Here is a 23,597-nt window from a genome sequence, read left to right as displayed (position 1 = left end):
GCATGTGGTGCTGGGGGATTGAACCGCGGTCCCTGATGCCTTGCCAAGCTTGTTCTAAGTAGGTGCTTTAGACCACTGAGCCATCTCTCCAGCCCCAAGACCACTGTTTTCTGAAGAGATCTGATTGCCCCAAGATTGACTATTGAGCTGTGAGTGCCGCCTCCAGTGCTGAACTTGTCCGGGTGTGAGCGCCCCCCCTCATGGTCTACTGTCGTGCTTGTGAAAGTGACTGCAGCTTGAGCTATTTTTTAAAAGAAGATTTAGAAGTTGTGTGTATTCTTTTTATCTTCATTTTACTGTATATGGGGGGGATCTACGCCATCATTTAAAATTGAGTGTTGATTTGTAGACCTTTTTTCCTTCAGGGTGACTTCAGTTAAAATTTAAAACATAATATTCCCCACCCCACCCCCCCCAAAAAAAAAGAAGAAAGAAAGAAAGAAAAAAAATTTGACAGCAGTGAACTTTAAATGAATCTGAACTTATTCAACTTGGCCAGCTATTTTGTTAAGGTTGTCTTTAAAATAGCTCATATTTTGCAAAATTATGATGATAACAGGGTAAAGATTTTCTGTTTTGCTTTGTTGACAATGTCTTTTCTTGGCAAAATAAGTTCATAAAACTACAAGAATGGAAGCTACTGTTCTGAGGACAGCAAACAAATCTTCACTGTGGAAAAAACTTCCTTTTTGATCTCTTATGTTTAACCACATGTCCAAGACCCACTTAGAAATTCTCAATCTACCAGAGAAGCATCTGCCCACCCTGCCATAATGCTGTGTAATAACATTAAGAATAGAATACACACTTCTCAGATGAAGAAATACAAACAGCAAATAAATATATGAAAACATGTTTAACATCACTAATTATTAGATGCAATTTAAAACAATCTAGAAAGAATGGTTATCATCAAGAAATCAAACAATAACAAATGCTAGAAAGGCTGTGGGGGAAAAGGAAGCTTTTCTACTGTTGGTGGGAATATAGACTGGTGCAACCACTGTGGAAATCAGTATGAAAATTCCTCAAAACACTATGATTAGTATTGGAGTATTACTCTGCCATAAGGAAGGATAAGGTTGAGACATTTCTAGATAAGTGGGTACAATTTGAGACCATACTCTAAAGTGAAATAAATCAGAATCACATGTGTAGAGATCATATTGTTTCTGGTGTAAGAAATTCAGAGTAAATGAAGTTTAAAAAAATCTACAATGGATATCGTGAAACTGGAAGAAATTGTCCAAAAGGAAAAAGGAATTAGGGTAAGAAAAAGGATGGAAGGGAAAAGGGAAAAATGCAAGTCAGCTTACTATTAGTGTCTCTTGGTTCACTGAAAAGGAAGAGCAGTTCTAATATTGATTGGAGAAATTTGAATGTCCATAACTTGTTGCAAAACAGTCTCTAATGATCATCTGGATTGCAGTGGTGTCTGACATTCATTTTTCATTTCTGATTTTTTTAACCTCTGTTTTCTCTCTTTCTTTCAGTTAGTTTAGCTAATAGCTTATTAATCTTATCGTTTCAAAAAGCAAATTCTGTCTTATTGAACTTTTGAATTGTCATTTTAGTGTCTTACTTTTGGCTTCAATGTTTATTTCTTTCTTCCTATTGGTTGTTCGTCTGCTCTTGATTTCCTAAGACTGAGATGCAGAGTCTTGATTAAGTTATTTATTTGAGATCTCTTTGGTTTTTGGTTTTTTGTTTTTTTTTTTTGTGTAGTGTTGGGAGCTGCTGAAGCTGAAACTGATTCTCTGTGGAAGGGCAGGATGAAGCTTCATTGCCTTTGTAGTCAAGCTACCTCAGACTCTGTGTGTGTGTGTGTGTGTGTGTGTGTGTGTGTGTGTGTGTGTTTAATACAAGGTCTACAGGGTTTCACTACACAGATCAGACTCATAGTGATCCTCCTGTTTTCCCAAGTGCTGGGATTATAGGCACGCGCCACCACGCCCAGTCTCAGTCACCATCTCAGTGTGCCCCAGAGGCATGGCACCCAGGGGATTAAACCCGGGTCCCTGCACCTGCCTAAGCGGGCAATTTGGCCTGCCCTGCTACCTCAGTCTTGAGAAAAACATCCTGCCTAGACACGGTGTGCTATTAGTTGCTAGGCAACGATGTGTCTTTCAACTTTGTAAAAGTATAAATAAAGGCTCTTCCTATTGTTCATGAGGTCATCTTGCCAACCAGGCAGATGAGCCCCCATCTAACCCAGCTCTTTTCTCCTTGTCTCTTTTCCTGATTCCTACCATCATTGTCTCCCCAGGTAGAACAGATCACACTGAGACCCACTTACATTTGGCACCCAAAGGGGGACCTGAACCCTGAATCCTGAACCCTTTCTGTCCATTACAGTGGACACTGGAAGGGGGGGATTACATTTTCCTCTTAAGGTGATTAGATTGGGAGGCAGTTTCTATCCTAAAGATAAAAAGTTTGCTTTAAAAAAGAAATAATATTTCTGAAGACTTATAATGGTGATATTTTAAAAGATTATTTGAAATTCTTTTAATTCCTAATAAGGTCTATTACTTGGTTTACAGTCTTAAATTAAAATTGACATTTAAAAAGCTGTGATATTTTACAAACAAATATAGAAGTTTCAACTACAATCTAAAAGCAGAGTGGGCTAAACAGTTGTGTGATTTTAACATCCCATTTAAATAATAAAAGACCTAGTGGTGACCTCCAAAGGGGTGCAAGCTATGATAATTTCTTCATATTTGGGTCAACTTATCCAACAAAGATATATTGTGCCCCAAACTGTTCAGAACAACCATTCATGATTTTCAGACTTTATTTGGTAATATTAATTGGCTCCATCTAGATTTTGGGCTAATACCTTTGGTGTTTATTGACTGTAATTATCCTTTAGATAAGTTAAATTAATTTGCTTTCTTTCACAGGTAGGTCCTACTGTGTAAAGTGAGGAAATGTACATCTTCCTCTTCCAAAATATAGGATACAGATTTATCACTATACAATTAAAATTTAATTACAAGGGCCAGCCAAATAGCTCAGCAGAATTAAAGTGCCTGCCTAGGCACTGTGCTGGCCCCACCCCTGTGGTGCACTGAGACTGTGATTGAGACTGGGTGTCGTAGTGTGCACCCATAATCCCAGCAGTTGGGAGGCTGTAAACAGGAGGATCACTATGAGTCTGATCTACACAGTGAGACCCTGTAGCCCCTTTCCTAAATACAAAATAAATAAATAAAATTCAATTACGAAAAGGGGGGGAATCAATCCTTCTGACTTCACTATTAAATTTTTTAAATTCTACAAAAGATGGAAGTATAGCAGCAGAAAAAATTCTATCAAGTAAGAGAATAAAGGCCAGGAAAGGTCCTTTGGAGAGATTTCCATACTGGACAGTGGAAGGGACTCAGCCCACTACTAACCTGGGGCAGAGGGTATGCTTGTGTTTTTCCAGGAAATGCTAAATGACTTATTTGGGTACCAGAGCACACTGTCAGGCTATACCATGAAGCCAGCTCTAAAGAACAAGTTGGGGCTGGAGAGATGGCTCAGTGGTCTAAAGCACCTACTTAGAACAAGCTTAGCAAAAGCATCAGGGACCGCGGTTCAATCCCCCAGCACCACATGCCAGCCAGCCCTGCCCCTGGTGGGCTGAGCTGGCCTCTCTCTCTCTCTCTCTCTCTCTCTCTCTCTCTCTCTCAAATAAATAAATAAATAAAAATTAAAAAAAAAAAAAAAAGAACAAGTTAACAGTTGACTGTGAAAGAGAGCAAATTAATTTAACTTATCTGAAGGGTATGAGGCTATATGCAACCTGGGGCCCATTGAAGGAACTGACAAAATGGAAATCTAAGGTCTAAATAGATGATAAAATATATAAAAACAACTGAGCTAAATTTTACTAGTATTAGCATAAAAAATACAAAATATACATATTAATCATAGATAAAAGATTTTATTCCTTCCAAAATTTTCTGATAAGAGATCTGTTATTGAAAAATAAGAAGATGACTAGTCTATTTATAAGTATAAATTTCAAAAAGTTGTAATTGAGTTGCTGTAATTTAATTTGTCCAAAAATATATTTGAGTGCACTCATGATTTTGTAAAGATATTTGTGTGCTTTTTGTATTTGTGTATGTGTATGTCATTCTATAAACAGCTGTTCCTCTTTTTTCTTTTTAGATCATTTGTTCATAATACAAGTTGAGACATAGACTTAAAAACATGCTTTCCTCTAAGTTACCAGCTGGTCTAAGTTATATCAAAATCAGTTTATACACAGTTCATCGAAAGTTTAAAATAATTAAAAATTCCTTATCATGGGGAGAAATTATTAGGGAGGACTGCAATTGAAGAATAAGAGGTGTGACTAACCTTTTGTTCATTAATGAAGAGCTCCCAATAATCGCAATAGTTTCTTAAGAGAAACACTCAAAAAATTGGTCATTGGTCAAAAGATAAAATTTTTGGCCAGCCAAATAGCTCAGCGGATTAAAGAACCTGGTAGCAGGCACAGGGGCCAGGGGATCGATCCCCAGGCCTGCCCTGCGGGCCCTGCCCCCAGAGCACACTGAGATGGCAATTGAGACTGGGCATGGTGGCACACACTTGTAATCCCAGCTCTTGGGAGGCTGAAAACAGGAGGATCACTACGTCCAATCTAGTAGTGAGACCCTGAACACCCCCATAGACCCTTTCCTAAAATACAAAAAAAAATGAAAATTTTCAGAAAAAATAATTACATTAAGGTTTTCTTTTTAAAAATGATATTTTAATATTAATATTGTTAATCTCATGGTATATTAAGTATATTCATGATTCCAAGTCTACAGGTCTTCTAAAATGTTAAAGATTGCTTATTTTGATAAGACTTTCAGATTCAAACCTCTGCCTTTACAAAAACCTTGTGATATATATCCCATTTAAGGACAACTAATTAGGTAAAAATTCTTATTTATCAGATAGAGATGATTGATTAAAAGGGTTATATTATGTCAAAACAAAAATTTAAGTATGTCACAAAGTGTCATAAGGACTGACCTGCTACAATGTTGTGTATGGTTTTAATTTCTAACTTTCTGTATAAAAATATGTAATTGCTGTCTTTTAATATTCTATAGGATTTAAATGTCAAAATATCCATGGTTAAAAAATAACAGTTCCATTTTATGTCTAAGGTGTCTTATATTCAGATAGATAGTAATATTAAGATTACTGTCTCTGTTACAGGGTAATGTCATTAAGCTTCTCTCCCAGATGTTTGACAATTAAAGTTTGGAGACCAAAAATTAGAGACATAGATGGGCTAAAAAGATAGCCAATTTTTTATCCCTAGCCTTCAAAGTCAGTGAGGACTCAGGACACAAATAAACCTCTGTTATGACATCCTATAACTCAACTGAGTCCCTGATTTTCTGAGCAAGGAGATAATGGGGCCACAGAGGAAAGTGATTGATGATGTATAGTGTGCCTAAGGAGAGTCACCTAGAGAAAAAAAAAAAAAAAAACTCACAGGCTTTCATGGAAAGTAAATTGGTCAAATAATGGCCGTGACTCATCCAGGCGGCTGACACTGACAAAAAAATCTAAGAAGTGTTATATATGGTTTCAAGGTAGAGCCTAAGGAGATTAACTGACCTTGTCAGATAGCGAAAGTTAAATTTGTATTTATACGTCTTCCTTTAACTTGGTCTTAACCATCCGACAAAAAATTATAGCCATAATTTGTAAAAAGTAATGCTATAATAATATACTAAGCTATAAAAGGCTCAAGTCACTAACAACTTCCAACAATGGCAACTCACTACAGTTATAGACTATTAGACTACATAGAGTCAAACTACTAAATACAAATACTAAAAATCTTTATGTTGGTATAAAAAACAAAAAGGTCTCCCAAAGAGTTTTCCAGTTTCTCCAACTGCAATAGAACAGTCATCATTTACACAACGAAACAAAAAAAGGAGGTATGTTGGGAGCCATTAAAGCTGAAATTGGTCATACGAGGGAGGGCAGGATAAGGCCTCATTACCTTTGTAGTCAGGCTACCTCAGTCTTGAGGAAAGCATCCTGCCTAGACATTGTGAACTATTAATCACTGGGCAACCTTGTGTCTTTCAACTTTGTAAAAGTATAAATAAAGGCCCTTATTATTGTTCACAGAGTCCACTTGCCAACCAGGCAGATGAGTCCCACCTAACCCTTGTCTATCTTTCCTGCCACCATTTTCTCTCTGGGTAGAACAGATCACCCTGAGATCCATGGACCCTTACAGTGCAGGTGCTAAAAATTATAAACTTCCTTCTTTCAACTGCCTTCATTGTATTCTAGAGCTTGGTATGTTGTGTTTCCATTTTCACTTGATATTAAGAATTTTTAAATTTCCTATGTTGATTTTTTTCTTCAGCAACCCACTGGTTATTCAAAAGGATTGTTCAATGTCCATGTGTTTGCATAGATTTTTATTAGTGTTGATTTCTAGTTTCCTCCATTATGATCAAATAAGATGCAGGAAATTATCTCAATTCATTTCCATTTAAGACTTACTTTATTGCCTAAAATATGGTTTATTTTGGAGAGAATTCCACAAGTTGCTAAAAAAAAGTATTCTTTGTAATTTTTGGATGCAACATTCTGTAGACATCTGTTAGTCCACTTGTCCTATCCTGTGGTTGAATTCTATGGCATTCACCCAACTACTTTTTTGGCCCTCCATGTCATGTCACTATTAGTATTACAATAGGACAAAAACAACACAAAACTAGAGAAAAAGAAATTGAGGATTAAGCATTGCTCCAAGCTGAAGTGTTTGAATTGGAAATATTTCTGCCTAGAATGGCTGGCATTGAGATTCCCCAGGGATAGGAGGCCAATGAATCACACCTGTGTCCCATTACCTTTACTCTCCAAACCCATCTAACAAGTGAGCACTGAATGAATGGTAGCCCTGTCCTGCCTTTCCCTAGTTGGAACAGATCCATGGCAGGTTGTCTGCAGCAGAACTGTGTTCACTCCAGAAGCTTCTGTTTATTTCCTTCCATATACCCAGAGCCACTTACAGCCCCAAAGAACTCTGTAGCATGTGCAAAAGTTAGGTGGCCCCTTGTCTTAATTACTCTTCTCTTGTTGCTGGGACAAATACCCGACACCCAAAATAAAGGAAGGAAAGATTTATTTAGCTCACAGTTGCTGGAGGTTTCAGTCCATACTCAGCTGGCTCCAAGGCAGAGTGGCATATGGCAGAGGGCAACCTTTCACGGTGGCAAAGGAGGAAAGTAGCAGCAGCTCAAGCAGCCAACTTTTCTTCGCTCCTTACATTGAAATGCAAATTACCTGCCTCAGGGCAGGTGCAGCATCCACACCCACAGTAATCAATCACAAACTCCAAAAGCTGCCCCAAGACTGCATGAGGCTTTGGGGGGACACCCATACACAAACCATAACACCCTTTCATTCCATAGTCCTGTCTATCTGTGAACCTGGTCATGTGGCAAATGTCCAAGCAGAAGTATGTGTCAGACAGTAGAAGAATCAAACAGCCTACCGAGCTCTGTGCTGAGGGTGGCAGTCACAGAAATGACAATCCATTGATCCTTATCTCAGTGCTTCAGACCCAGCTGCCTCAGAAAAACACACATAGTTAATCTCACTTCTCAGTAGTTAATCTCACTTCCAGTTACTGTGGCAGAGTGTCCCCAGGAATTATGAAATACACTTGCTCCATGACTTCTGATCTCTAGATAAGCTCAGTCATAAACCATAAATTTCCTCTTAAAGGGGCTCTTGGTTGTTAGCACTCTGGTATATGAAGGGTGCTGTAGTGGATTTCTTTCCCCATGCAGGAGTTTCCTTCAGACTACATCCCCACATTGGATTTATAGCTTGAAGTATACATAGATTTCTCCTGTAGCTAAGGTGCCAGTCTGTCTTTTGTGAACAGGACTGCTAACCCTCTCTGTGGACCTAGTGATTGAAGAGTTGGGTTCCCCTACTCCCTGAGAGCTGAAATTGCCATCGTGGACTACTTCATGTGTTTCTTATGTTGTCTCTTTGTTTTTCCATGCTTTTTACACCTGTCATGTTTTCTTTCTTTTTTTTTTTTCAGAGAGAAAGGTTTATTTGGTTTTGCAATTCATTTCATAGGCTGGCACGACAGAGGCACAAGGTAGAGGAAAAATAGCTGATGACCTACCTGTGGGAAGCAGAGAGAGGTCAACAAAGGAGGAAGGGAGATAGATTTCTCTGGACCATGTTCCCACTGAACCACCTCCTCTGGCCAAGCTTTGCCTCCCAAAATCACATTAAGGTATAATCTCAGTAGACTAACCAATGATGAGTATCAAGCCCACATGAGACACTCACTTGCTGACAGCCCCACCTGTCAGAATAGCAGGTTTGGAGGGTACACTTAAATTAAGAAAATCCCTTCACCAAGTTAGGGGTGCACAGAACTGTACTTCCCATTTCCCCCCCTGAGCTCCAGTCTGTAGAATTGGCATATTATGCACAAATCACAGGAGTAGGTGCAGATCTGGACTCCAAGAGATGGTCTTATGGCCTTTAGGACCTGGGCCAACTCAGCACAGACCTGGGAAAATTTCTCAGGGTGCACAAACTTTGTTGGAATATTGGACTGAGAGCTGTCCAAGGAGGGCAGGATAAAACCCCCAGATTAAGTGGCTCAGTCCAATACTGTGCTTCTAAAACAGATGTTTTACATAGGATTTTTCTTAATTCCTAGAGCACTTCATTTCTTTCGTTTCTTGGAATATAATTTCTCCTTTGTAACTTTCTCTCTTCTCACTTGTAGGAAGGACACTTTATCCTGCTGTTTTATCCAACAGTGCAATGATTTCCTTATTTTATATAAACATTTTGCCTCTAAACGATCCTGTCAAAGTCTCGTGACAGATTTGTTGAAGAGCACAAGTTCAAAGAAGCAGCATGCCTTCCTACAAAGAGGCTCAGTACACCAGGGACATGTTTTGTTGTTCCAGCATTCTTCTCACTATGGTAACTCTTGATGGTCTCATAACCAGTCTGCTAATAAGACCATCAAATGCATTATTAATTTCTGTTATGGGTTCTTCATCCTTAGAATTTGCTTTTGGTTCTTCTGAGAATACACATCTTTCTATTTACATTGCCTATTAGCTCTGGGGTGGTGTCTACTTTATCCATTAAAGACCTGAGCATATTACTCATGACACTTTTAAGCTTGTGGCCTAATAATTCCATTGTTCTTGTTATACTTGAGTTGAGTTCTGATGTTCACTCTTTTTAAATTGTATTTTTGCTTTCACAATAAGTGTTGTAATTTTTTTCTTAATAGCTGGACATAGTATACTTAGTAAAAGGAACTATAGCAAACAGACATTGGGTAACATGGTAAGGTGTGTAAATTGGGGGGAGCTTTCCATGCAGTCCTTTGATCAGGTCTCTGTCCTCTGTGGGCCTGTGCTGCTCCCCCAGCACCCACTCCCTGAATGCACATGCCTTAGGTCTAACAGTGTTTCCTAAAGGAGCTGGCAGGTGAGCATGGTGGCACACACCTATGATCTCAGCACTCAGAGAGGGCTGATACAGGAGGATCATCGCAAGTCCATGGCCAGCCTGGACTACCTAGTGATCTCAAACCAGTCTAAACTACAAAGTGTGATCCTGTCTCATAAAACAAACAAACAAACAAACAAACAAACAAACAAAAAAGTAGCTGGAGTTGGGTATGCCTCTTCTCTTCCCTCACTTGCAAAACTACAGGAAACTAGGGCTAGGTATTTCCCTTCCTTAATGTAGAATCCTAGAACTAAAAAGGACTGATCATTTTTTCCCCCTTGAGTAAGTTACATTCTGATAAAACTGCAGCAGGTCAGGTTCTCATTAACCCATCTCTCCTGAGTACAGGTCTTATTAAGAACAGAATGCTTTCATAGGGCCAGTCAAATAGCTCAACAGATTAAAGCACCTGCAAGCAGCTCAAGGGCCAGGGGTTCAGTCCCCAGGCCTGCTGTGCCGGCCCTGCCCCTGGCATGCACTGAGACAGCACTTGAGACTGGGGGTGGTCACACACACACCTGTAATCTCAGCACTTGGGAGGCTGTAAACAGGCGGATCACTATGAGTCCGATCTAGTAGTGAGAACCTGAACACCCTGTAACTCTTTCCTAAAAATAAAAAAATAAAAAAAAAATCAAATTGGTTTCTTTTCTCCTTCTGGCTGAAACACCAGAAGATTTCCTCCTGATTTCATTTTGTGAACCTCATAGAATTCTAGGAGAAACATCTCACCAAAATGTCCCCTGGAACATTTCCAACTCTCAGTCTTGCACCTCCAGCAATTCATCAGTCAAGTTTGGATTTTCCTACTTCAGACCAGATTTTGTGGTAGTTTGAGCTTTAGGGATTTTGCTCTAGTAAGTCATAAATGTTTGTATTCACCTGTCTGTCTTTGCCCAGTTTTGAAGTGATGGTTTGTCCACTGACCAAACATCCGTAAAAAAGAGAGTTGTTGGTTCTTCATTTGTTTCAATTTTTACTTGTTAGGGGGCTTGCGGGTTAGCTCAGTTGTTTAAGCATCTGCTTGGCAAATCCAGTTAGGTGCAGGGGTCCATGGTTCAATCTCCAGCTCCACACGCCTTACCAGACCTGCCCGTAAGGCAGTATGAGCCATCTGAAAAACAAAACAACAACAACAACAACAACAACAACAACAACAAAAAACCCTTCTCAATTTTTATTTGTTAGGGTGGTGAGCCAACTTCTAATATTTTGCACACTGTACTGGAAACTTGAACTCTGATGTGCATTGTTAAGGATGAAAAGGTATTCTTATAGATCTCCTTTGTTCAAAATAGTGGCCGCTTGCCTTAGGTGCCTATTGAATTTTTAATTAATGAATATGAAAGCTCAGTTCCTCATTCATTAGCTGCTCTATTTCAAGTGTTCAATAGACACCTGTGATTAATGGCTACCATTATGGGAAGCACAGACAGAATTTCTATCATTGCACAAAGTTGTATTGGATAGTGCATCACTATAGATTCTTGCCACTCAAAAAGTAGTTTAACAACAAGCAGTGTCCTATCGGTAAGAAGTTTGTTAAAATGTGCAATTTCAAAATTTCAGGTACTATTCAGGATCCACTAGAAAAGCCTTTCTTTCGACATTATCCCCCAGTGATTCTTATACACATTTAGATTTAAGAAGCACTGCTTAGAGATTCTGAGTCTTGTGTGACTCAGATGGGTCTGTCTCCATGGTAGGGTTGGAGAATAAAATTGTATTCTGAACAAACAGTGAGCACAAAATGCAGTACATGCAAATGTACATGGAACCAGACAGAATAGCAGGAATTCATAGGCAAAGGCAAGTTATGAATTGCTCAGTGGGCCTTTGGATAGTAACCTAGAAGGAGCTACTGCCCAGTTTAAAAGGGAGTGCATGAGATGAGAAGATTTGGGTTGAGGAGGGCCAACGTTTTGATAATGTGAAGAACTAGTGGGCATCTTGGAAGTCAGGGAAACGCATACAAGGCTTTGACTCAAATCCAGATGACATAAGGCTTTCTCGGAAATGGGGGGAGCACTCAGATCTTGAAGACTGGCATGGGAGAAGGGAAAACTACAGATGAAATGTGGATGACTGAGAAATGAGAATACACTAACCAAATTAGAAATCCAGAACAAGCAGATTTTATAGGAAGGTATTGAGGGTAGCTTGGGTATGTTAAGTTGGAAGTATTCCAGGAACATTTGTTTATCAGTTTTTCTACCTGACAAGTAATAGTGATGATAATATCTATCTCAGAGGATTGATATATTAGTAATCAACTGATATCATGTGTGAAAGTGTCCATAAAGCCCAGACCATGTACTAAGAACCAGACTACACAGCAGGAAATAAGCAGTGGGAGAGTGAGAAAAGTTTTATCTGCATTTAAAGCCACTTCCAATCACTCACATTATCACCTGAGCGCCACCTCTTGTCAAAGGAGTGGTAACATTAGACGGTCATTAAACGTGCAAACCCTACTGTGAACTATACATGTAAGAGATCTAAACTGTGCTCTGAGAAGAATCCAATGCCTTGCTATCTGAAGTGGATCTGAGACAGTGATACCAGCATTGGGGAGGGAATGCAGATAGAGCTTAATATCAATAGAGAGGTTTGACAGTGCAGTGACCATAATAAATCAGTTGCTTATAGACTACACCAAAGCCCTATCAGTGAGTAGCAAGTGACATTTAAGCTGTATCTGATGGAATGCAGCATAGAGCATTTTCTACAGTGACAACTCCCAAAACAAGACTATGGAGAAGGTAGGACATAAGCAAAACATTTTGGATATCACTGTCTTTCCTAACCCCCAGATGGGACCAGATAGTTGCAAGAAAACAAGCTGAGTGATCTCACTGGTTCCACATTACAGTGAATTGTATAATCATTCCATTATATATTACAATGTAATAATAATAGAAACAAAATGCAAAATAAATTTATTCCACTTGAATCATCCTGAAACCATGCCACCCCAGAATTCCTCCCCCAACCTGGTCCATGGAAAAATTGTTTTCCACAATACTGGTCCCTAGAGCCAAAAGTGGTTGATGACTGCTGGTATATATAAATAATGTTAATATTTAAGTACCATGTACATGTTATCTGGTATCATTCCTGCATGTGTCTATAACTTAAAGAGGTAGAAGAGAGTGAAGATACTGCCTGCATTTGCACAAAATCAGTACTATCCATCAAGTTTAGTAAGATAGGATGCACTGGAGAAAATGCTGAAGAGAAAGATGTGGATTGTCAAGGAACAAAATATAAGACAAGTCATCAAATAGAAATAGCCCCCAGCTGCTTGTAAACATAATAAATTGTCAAAGCTTTCCAGCAAGAGGAAGAAGAGTTACAATGAGATTTTAGAGAAAACACATACTGGAAAATCTGACTGTACAATCGGCATTCATTATAAATTAGAAACCTCTAGAATTTCTTCTGCCTGGGACCACACCATGAATATATTACAAACCATTGTTACATTTTCATTTTCATCTGCAGGCAAATTTAAGGTTAAAACATGATATGACCTAAGATGGTGACTAATTCTTCAAACTTATTAAGCACACAATTCCTTTACTCTTGATTATATGTTTGTAAAACAGCTAGAGTGTTTAACCATCTAGAGATATATTAGGGCCACCTCACACCTACCTTTTATGAGTGACGAGGAATTGTCTTGGGATGCATATAAAAATGTAATATAGTTAATGCATATAAGCAACAAAACTTTTATTTTTATATTTTACTTTATTTATTTATTTATTTAGTACTGAGGATTGAACTCAGGACCTTGGGCTTGTCAGGCAGGCACTTATGACACTGAGATATCTCCCCATCCCTTACATTTTACTGTAAGATTTTTTAAAAGGGCAGTCTGTGGGTGGAACAATGAAATTTGGTATAAAATGCAACTCTTTGATCCAGCTTCTCTTAAGGGATCAGTAGATAGTGCTGTATTGTTAAATTTGTTTGCTTCTGTGAACTAAGCAAATAAGTTGACTTTAAACCTCAGTAAGCCTGTTGCACTAATTCCATTCATATGTATAGAAGAGGAGGTAAAACACAGTGGAGAGGTGGGGCTCCAGTCTTCTCCCTAACGAGCTTGTAATCTCATCGCAGAGACACAGACAAGCAAGTACGGGTGGGAATGAATGAATACTCACCGAGTGTGAAGTGGCTGAGGCACTGGAGAAAGCAGTAGAAGAGCAATAAGTGCTATAAGAGATCATAAATTCAGAGTACTATAACTGAAGTTATTTAAATCAGAATTTGAGGACCAATATAATACTGAGTTCAGCATCAGGTCCAAATCTTACTTGAAGCAAGGTGTGGGGGCACAGGCCTATAATTCTAGCTCCTCAAGAGGCTGAGATAAGAAGCTTGCAAGTCTAGGGCCAAAGAAACAGCTCAGTGGCATAAGTGCCTGTTTGGCAAGTGTAAGGTCCTGGGTTTGATCCCTGGTACCCAAAAATAAAAAAGAGAAAAAGAAATTAGCAAGTCCAAGGACACCTAAGCAAGTTAGTAAGACCTTGTATCAAAATGAAATTTTTAAAAAACTGTGGATATAGTTCAATGGTGGAGCACTTGTCTAGAATTGCAAAGCACTGGGTTCAAGCCCCAATGTCTAAATGAATAAGTAAAATTAAATCTAATTTGCTAGAGCACAAACAAAACGTGCTCCTTAGTTGAGGGGCTATGGCCAACAATATCTGCATCTTTGCCCACAGAGAGGCAGTCTATGTGCCTGTCTCTTGAATCTGGAGTGACCTGATTTAGCCACAGAAGGAGGCATATATGACACGTGTGGCTTCTGCGGCCATGGTTTAGAAGCATTACACTTTCCACATGCACTGTCATGAATGTGGTCCGCAGACTGCCAAAGCAGCCTGCTGGAGGATGAGCAGCTACATACGGAGTAGATAGTTGATGCGCGAATAGGACCACCCGGGACCTTCAGCGCAGCTGACTGTTCAGCTTAGGCATTGACAAACTATAAAATGTTAGGCATAGTCTGCTTTGGTAAGTCCTTTGAGTTAAGAATACCTTTGGGGTTTTAATAGTTTATAAAAAATAAAATAAGAAAAAAGAATATGCAACAGACAGAGGCTGTGTTAGTCAGCTTTCCATTACTGTAACGAATTTCTGTAGTGAAGCAACAGAAAGAGTTTCTTCTGACTCCCAGTTTCAGAGGCCCCTGTCCATAGCCAGCTAACTCTGTTGCTCTGGGGCCTGTTGTGAGGCAGCACATCACTGCTGCATGCGAAGGAATAAAGCTGTTCAGCTCACGGCCCAGAAAAGGTGGGGAGGGTACAAGAGGTAATGTTAGGGCTTTACAGTCCCTTTGAGGGCAGATCACCAATGACATACCCTCCCCCTCTGCCCCATCTCGTTAGGGTTTTACCACCTCCCCCTAGTGCCACAGGCTGAGAACCACACTCTAGCACATTGGCTTTTAGGGGGACAGTCGGTCCCCAAACTATACCAGAGAGATAGTATAAATACAGTCCAGTCCTTTACAGAAAATTTGGCAACTCAACAGATGCTCAGAATTGTGAGAAATTCTAGATTCATATTTTTGCAAGCAACTACATTTTGAGATGGCTTGGTGTACAGCAACAGATAGCTGAATCACTAGCTGATAAATGTTTTACAGTGAAAAGGAAGACCACCTCAGGAGACAGTCTCTTAAAGGTCATGGAGCATTTCTTGTCATGTATTTCATTTGGGAGAATTTTATTTTACAACCAGTTTATGATGGTGCTGTTTTACATTCTAGAAATGTATTGGCTTCTACAGACAGATACTTCTGGTAATTATTCAAGGGACAGTCAAAACATTTTAGAAGTAGGTATTGTAATATAACTTTCCTACAATTAAAAAAATACAGTATTGTAAGACAGAATATGGTATTAATGTCCTAAATCATTTTTCCAGATACAGAGGTCAATTTTTTCAGTGCATTAATCTATTTGCAATGGGACTTGCCTAGTTTTCTCATTAACAACCCTCCTTTACTTCGGTGAGCTACTCAGGTGGGGTGCTGCACAGCTGTGATAAAGACAGCGGCAGGTCTGCACTCGCTTCACCCTTTGCAAAGGGCACAACCAGCTGCTCAGGTCGGAACCTAGAACAGAACCATGAGTGATTCAGACCTCAGTATTTACACAGTACCAACCAAGTTCTAGCCTTACACTGACTGCTACTATTTAAGCTTAGCAGTATTATATACCCATTTTGATTCTGCTTTTCTATTATTTTAAGAACCACTGGATTTCCATAAATGATTTTCAAATTTTTATTGGTGCCTATTTGAAGTACCTGATGTTTACATTTACCAGAGGACCTTGGTACAGGGCCATAACACTTCTTTTCTTTTTTTTTTTTTTTTTTTTTGGTGGAAGCAGGGATTGAACTCAGATCCTTGCGTTTGCCAGTCAAGCGCTTATCCTACTGAGCCATCTCCCCAGCCCCCAAATTATGAGGGACATTTTTAGTGAATGATACTAGACATTTTTTTTTTTTTTTTCGGTACCGGGGATTGAACTCAGGACCTTGTGCTTGCCAGGCAAGCGCTTATTCTACTGAGCTATCTCCCTGGTCCCCCATAACACTTCTTAACTCTTTCTACTTCTCCTTCCCTCCCCATCTCTCCCTCCGTACCTCTTGGCCCCCTTCCATTTTCATAAATGATTTATAAATATATATATTTCATTCACTTATTCTTCTCCTTTTTGCAGCAGAAAAGGCTTTGATAAGGAAGAAGCAGTTGAGCCAGGAGATTTGGAAATAAAAATTAATGAGCCATTATATCTTGATGCAAATATGTAGGTTACAAATGGAGATGGGGTCCCAGCTAGGCTGGCCAATGGTTAAACAAGTGCCTCAGACCATTTGACTGAGGGAAGAACAGTACAATAAGCTGCACCTTTGAATCTGTATTTGGCCTAGAACAATGTGGTAGGCTCTTTCCAAATAGTGTCCCTGAAGCCCCCCAGTCCTCACCTTTGTGTGATTATGCTCTTGCCTAGGTTCTCTCTTGGATGATGACCAGTCCTATGCTTGGTTTTTATCAATACAATATGGCAAAAGCAGTGCTGCCTGACTTTTGAGGCTAGTTTCTCTTTCTCTAAATATATTTATTTGTTTACTCGAGAAAGGGTTTCACTGTAGTTCAGGCTAGCCTTGTGCTCACTTTTGTAGCCCCCAGGCTGGTTTTTAACCCCCAGTAATCCTCTAGTCTCAACCTCCTGGGTGTAGGGGTTACAGGCATTTGCCACCACGCCCAGTTCCGAGGCTAGTTTCCCTCTTGATGCTTCTGACTCATAGAATGTTGACTCTGAGGAAATTCAGGCCCATTGGTTGGGCAAAAAGCAGAAGATAATTTGCTGATGCACACGAAACTGTTAGTATGACCCAATGACTTGGACTGACTAACTGGAAATGTAGTCTGTTCAGAAGTGGGAATACAGCTGTTTAAATATTTCATTTGTCTGTGGAGCAGAGATGTCCACTGAGAACTCATTTGACATAAGAGTTTTTGTCATCAAACAAAGGTGATGGAGCTCTTACCAAGAAGAGCTCAGGCACTGAAGTAGAAATAGAGATACTTACCTTGTATGTCCACAAATGCCATATAAGTTAGACACCAAATGACCAAAGGCAAAGAGTACATGGTAAATTACATATTCTTGGTTTATTTCTATTACTAATAAAATGGATGGGGAATTAGATACCCCTTGCTGGCACCAAATGCCCAATGCCCACAGCTTTCGGGAGGAGAGTTTTATTTTGGCGCATAGTTTTCAGAGGAGTCAGTGTGCAGTGGGTTAGCTCTAAGGCGAAATGGTACTGTGGGAGAGCTTGGTGGAAGGTATTTGCTCACTGTGTGGCAGCCAGGAAGCAGGGCTTGAAATGAGGAGCTTGGGACAAGACTACATCGGCCCGGGTCCTGTCCCCAGCGACCACCTCCAACCAGGTTCTACCTCCTGACTGCACATGCAGCTACTCATTCAGTGGATGGATCTACTGAGGCCTGCAGGGCATTCGTGATGCAATCACCTTCCAAAGGGCCCACATCTGAACAGGAGACTTCAGGGGCAATGCTTTGGATCTAAACTATAAGATTCCACCCAGGGCCCCTAAAAGGCTTATGTTCATCTTACTATGCAACATGTACTTAGTCCATCACTTAGAATTGTCACAGTCTTAACAGATCCAGCATTGTTGAAAATACCAAACCCACTTTCCTTTCAGACTCAAGGCAAACTTTTAAAATCAAAAAGAAAGCCCCCTATAAAAATCAAAAAGAAAATGAAATACTTCCAACATATTATGGCAAGATAAACAGTCCCATTCTAAAAATGAGAGGGCCAGGAACAGAAAGCAATTGGGCTAAAGAAAGATAGAAACCCAGCTGGGTAAAACTTAAATCCTGCGTCCTCTGTCTGCCCAGTAGGACGCATGTGAGATGGAAATTCCAAAGGTCTTGGGCGTCTCACCCTTAAGACGTTGCCCAGGTGTTTTTCTTTCCTCATTGGCTCCACGTGGAGTTCAACAAGCAAATCCCTGGAAACAGTGGCAAGCTTGGAGCCATGGCAAGGTAAGAATGGGAATATTAAACAAATCCTAGCATTAAGGCGCCAAACTCCTGCAGCCACAAATACTAAACTCATACACAACAGGGCCATTTGGAGGGCAAGATGACACGAACAGAGAGAGCGCGCCAAACCCCGCGCGCACGGCTGGGGGCGCGGGCGTCGCTCGGCAGCGAGGGGCGTCGGCCGGGCCCCGCGCGTGTGGGCTGCGCGCGCCTGAGCGTGCGTGCGGCTGCGGGAGGCTGGGGCGCGCGCGGGGCTGGAGCGCTGTGGGCCGCGTGGGAGCTGAGCGCGCGCCGGCATGGGAGGTGAGTGCCGCGGCGACCCGGGGCGGTAGAGGGCTGGGCTGGCCCTAAAGCTGGCCGAGACACACTGTGCTGAGAACGCACCCCGCCGGGAACGCGGATGTTCCAGCTGGGAACGCGGATGTCCCGGCTGCCGGGCGGGGAAGCACCACCCGCCCCACCGACTCTTGGGGCCTGGCAGGTTGCGCCACGAGCCACCACGCCCTGCGCTCTGGGACCTCTGTGCTCGCTGCCGCAGGCTTGTGGCCGGCTGCGGGAGCCTCGGAGGAGCCCCGGGCGCGGGGCGCAGGGCCCAGGCCGCAGCTGCGCGCCGCCCACCGCGCACCCTTCCGTGCGGGGCGCGCCGTCCCTGCCCCTCCGCGCCGCGTGCTGCACCTGGCGCCACCAAGCCCTTCCCGGGCCGCGTTTGCCGCCTCGGCGAGGGAGCGGACCCGGCCGGTGGAACGGTCCTCCAGCAGGCCTGGGGCGATCGCGATCGCCAGGCGGTGGCCTAGGGCCTAGGGCCTGAAAGGTAGAGGGTGCGGGAGGGGAGGGTGGGGAGAATAGAGACTTCGGAAGGGAATGAGAGAGCGGGGAAGAGAGAGAGAGAGAGAGAGAGAGGGGAGCAAGAATCCCCGGGGAACCCGGGCTACCGACTCAGAAGTGGGGTCTCTGGCAGCACCCAAGGTTTTGTCAAGGAAATCGCAGAGCGCCGTGGATGGAGTCTGACTTCCAGATCGCGAGGAATGAAGGCAGCAGCAAATGCATTCGGTATTCGTACTCGGTATTTCTTTTCGCCTTCCCTCTGCTAGACTAGAAGGGAGACTTCTGCTAGACAGAGACGGGTTTTATTCCTTGTAGTCTGCAAAGAGTGGCAGCCTTTATGAGGAAGCTGGCTTGGTAATAAGAGCGACTACCAAGGAGAAAATTGCCAAGCGATGTCTCTGACCTTTCTCTTTTCTATTTTCAGAAGTAAGAAGGATTGGAGTTTATGGTTTTCATATGGGAACAATTTTGTGTTTTAGCTCTCAGGGAGTGTAGGGCACAGGGAGGGATCTGTGTTTGTGCTCAAATTGTATCAGTGCCTGATAAAAGCGCAAACTGAATTTCCATCAGCTAGATGAACAAGCGTCGATGACTTCCCTCACCCTTTAAATTAAAAGGTTCACCCACAGTAAATGGCTGTTGGGTAACTTCAGCCCTAAAAAGTCTGTGATCAAGACGGTGGGGAGATAGCTCAGTAGCATAAGCCCTTGCCTGGCAAGTGCAAGGGACTGAGTTCAATCCCCGGTTCCGGCAAAAATAAATAAATCCAAATTAGAACGTGAAGGAAGAAGAGCCAAGACTTCCAAAAATGCAAAAAGCACTGATATTTGATAACTTGCTTCTGGGGCCAGGGAGATAGCTCAGCAGAATAAGCACTTGCCTGGCAAGTACAAGGGCCTGAGTTCAATCCCTGGTTCTGCAAAACAAACAAACCAAAAAAAAAAAAAAAAAAAAAAAAAAAAAAAACAAAAACAAACCAAAAAAACTTCTATAGCAATTTGCTGCATATAGAATATTGACTTAAATGTCATAGTGCCAATTTTGTTATTATATCATGTTTTTCTACTTTACTGTTCGTGGTTTACAGCAGATCTGAGCATTTTAAAGAATGAATGTAAAGAACCACAGAAAAACCATCAGCAAATGATTTAATCTTATCTGAAACTCAACAGGTAAGTTTAACTTATTTATACTTTTAAAAGTGTGCTCAGGGCGGGCCAGATAGCTCAGTGGACTAAAGTGCCTGCTTAAACAGAGTGCAGAGGCCTAGGTTCGATCCCAAGGGTGCCATGCTGCCCTGGCCCCCAGGTCGCACTGAGATGGCAATAGAGACTGGGTGTGATGCCGCGTGCCTGTAATCCCAGTGCTTGGGAGGCTGAAAACAGGAGTCCAACCTACGAGTGAGACCCTGGAGACCCTGTAGAGCCTGCACTAAATACAAAAAAAAAAAAAAAAAAAAAATTGTGCTCATGATACTGCTCTTTACAGGATTTTAGATATTGACTTGGCTCAGAGTTTGTTATAGTATATTGTAGTATGTTTCTTTCCCCTGTTGTCTAAAGAGGTCCAGTATTGGGTAAAACATGTTTTTATTAAAAATTATATTATTAAAATATTATGCTACCTCAGGAAAATAGTAACAACATAAACTCAAGTTCATGAGTCCTAACAAAGCTCAGACTCCGGTTCTCTTTTTTACAAAAATTTTAAATCTTTTATTTCTTTATTATTTGGTACAGGGTCTTGCTATGCATCTTGGACTCATAATGATCGTCCTGTCTCAACCTCCCCAGTGCTGGGATTACAGGTGTGCGCCCCCATGCCTGGCCAGCATGGTGTGCTCAGGGTTCTGGGGCTGGCATGGCGTGTGGTGTCAGGGATGGACCCCAGGTCCTTGCACTTGCCAGGCAGGCGTTTAGACCACTGAGCTATCATACCAGACCTCAGGTTCTCTTTGATTCTAAAAAATGTCCCTCTGTATGTGTTCCTGTTCCTCTTGGGATGGTTGATTTGCCTTCCCGCAGTGACCACACTTCAGCTGTGCTCTGTGTGCTAGTGTATGATGCAGGTAGAGGTCATGTTAGGAAATGACTCTACTTTTTTTACAACTATGTAACATCCAGTATGTGTTTTTCTGTTACCACTTTTATGGCTGTTATTGCCCATTGTGCCTTGGGATGAGGGAAGTCCCTACTGTATGGTAAATAGCCACCCTGCCAGGCTTCCTGGTTGAGGTCAACACATGGGATCAGACAGGATGTGTCTGTAACCTTTTGGAACACAAGCATTGAGAAAGAATAGCACTGCGTGCTCTTGGGCACACATCTCTTTGGGGATTATGAACAATGATTTGATTTTCATAAAGATTGCATATTGCAAATACTGACTTGCTTTTGTTATAATGCAAATACTTTTTTTTTTAATATTTATTTATTTATTTATTTATTTATTTATTTATTTAGTGTGTGGCCAGCTCAGCCCACCAGGGGGCAGGCGGGCTGGCATGTGGTGCTGGGGGATTGAACTGTGGTCCCTGTGCTTTGCTTGGCTTAGCTTGTTCTTGTTATAGGTCTCTTGGCCTGTTGTGGATCAGAAGAGAGGGGAAGATAAGGGTATGAGATAAAACTACCACAGTTTGCAGGATTCAAATCAGAAGGGAGTAAGATGAAGTTGTAGAACATCCTGGTGGGTGTCTCTCAGGATGTGTGTTCTCCTTGAGGCATTGAGACATTAAAGAATGAAACCTAGAAAACTAGAGCAGATTTTGTTTCCAGTCCTGCATATTTCTGATTCTACACACACAAGTAGATAACTAAAAGGTCAAGGCCTATTTTTCTGCTATTTCATCCACAGCCCAGGTAATACTTACCAGCCCTGCCTATCCCCCAGGAGCCAGTTCAGGTGGGGAACATATCAGCTAGACTGAGATCCCTTTGGAGTCATGAGGAAGCAGAGAAGAGAGATCTTGAGCTCTGCGGACTAAATCGCCTGCTTAGGCAGACACAGGGACCAGGGTTCGATTCCTGGCATGCCTTGCCAGTCCCGCTCCCACCCCCTGGGGCGCTGAGATGGCAATTGAGACTGGGCATAGTGGCGTCTAGTGCTTGGGGGGCTGAAAACAGGAGGATCATTATGAGTCTAATCTGTGTAGTGAGACCCTGTGTGTGTTTGTAGACCCTGTTAAATACTTAAAACAAAACAAAAAAGAGATCGTGGGAGACTTGTTGCTGTCCCAGTGTGCCTACTCATGGGACTAGAACATTTTCTGGCCAGGGCAGCTTTACAAATATAGTCAGACCTCTGGGTCTTTTAAGTTCCATGTCCACAGACTCAACCAACCATGGACTAAAATAGTTCAGGGAAAAATTTTATCTTTTAAATTTGTACACGTTTTTTAAAAAATGTTTTCTGTTAAGCGATACAGTAAAATATTTACATTGTACTTGGCAATATAAGTAGTATAGAAATGACTTATAGAATGGGGAGGCTATCTGTAGGTTATATGCCAATGTTATATAATTTTATACAAGGGATGGGCATCTTTAGATTTTGGTACTATGGGGAACGTATGTGCTATGGTTCCATTTTATATACAAAAGCAGAACTGAGGAGCTGAGATAGAGATTGTACAGTCAGAAGAGAAAATATTTGATATCTTTTCTTTTAGGGAAAATTAAAATTTGCCTGTCCCAAGGCTAGAACATGGATTTCTGCAAAGCTTAAAGCTGTGCATTTTGAACAGGCTGTTAGAGTGAATAAAGAAACAGCATTCCTGTGCAAACATTTCACAAGTCTGCAGCCATCCACCTCTAGCCTGACCGAGGGCTCATCTAGGTCTTTTATCTAGAACTATTTGATTATCTTTTGGTTACAGACTTTGTTTTGAATATGGAGTTGCCCACTTTCTAAGACAGAAAATTATCATTTACCCTCATAGCATTAAATACTTCCTTAGTTTATACCTTTACTGGGCATTAATACGTTCTTTTATTTTCCATAATTTTATTGAGAAACAAATAGCAATGAGACAGTTTCAAATCAAATTGGTAGGACAGTTTCAATAATTAACATATTGCATACATTCTTCCTAGTGGTTAATTGCTGTACAAGATTCGGACATGATATCCTATTTACGAACATCATTAGAACAAATCACTCTATTCGTTAAGAGAATGTAACTATATATCTATCCTAACCACTTTGAATACACAGATACAAAATCGTCATTCATCTGTATCCCCTTTTTTTATTCAGTTCCGTTATTTGAATATTATAGGTGTGTAAACTCAGCAAAATATTCTAAAAGAGTCCAGTATCCCATAATAGTATTGGGTCTTCTGCTTAACTGGCAGTATCAGAAATTGTTGACCTGAGTCCCCTACAGCTCAAAATAACAGCATGGCTTTACTTCTTATATTTCATTTTTATACTTTCCTGCTGGATGGTTAAGACCAAGGTAAAGCAGGACCTATGCAACAAGAGTTGTAGCTTTTGAGTCTGATAAGGTCAGTGAAATCCCCTCAGGATTTATCCTTAGATCCTGTACCTCAGATCGTAGATCCTTTGTCAGTGTCAGCCATGTGGATGAGTCACGGCCATTGCTTGGCCAATGTGCTCTCTGTGAAAGCCT

The 23,597-nt window shown here is 41.2% G+C and overlaps 1 protein-coding gene across 12 annotated transcripts in view; it reads left to right on the top strand.

The window, feature by feature from the left end:
- The first annotated feature begins 18,074 nt into the window (after positions 1 to 18,074).
- B3galnt1 (beta-1,3-N-acetylgalactosaminyltransferase 1 (globoside blood group)) overlaps positions 18,075 to 23,597 on the top strand; it is a 31,597-nt gene continuing 26,074 nt past the window's right edge. For 2 of the 12 annotated variants that reach the window (XM_023699717.1, XM_023699724.1), the window contains exons 1-2: positions 18,977 to 19,205; positions 20,055 to 20,139. The gene's annotated coding sequence lies outside the window, so the exon portion shown is untranslated. The other 10 variants (XM_023699721.1, XM_023699720.1, XM_023699728.1 and 7 more) reach the window with 10 other exon arrangements.

Source organism: Octodon degus, unplaced genomic scaffold (assembly GCF_000260255.1).
Source record: "Octodon degus isolate 3935 unplaced genomic scaffold, OctDeg1.0 scaffold00115, whole genome shotgun sequence".
Lineage (NCBI taxonomy): Eukaryota > Metazoa > Chordata > Mammalia > Rodentia > Octodontidae > Octodon > Octodon degus.
Note: the sequence above shows the minus strand (reverse complement) of the source record. Positions and strands in the feature narration are given on the sequence as shown.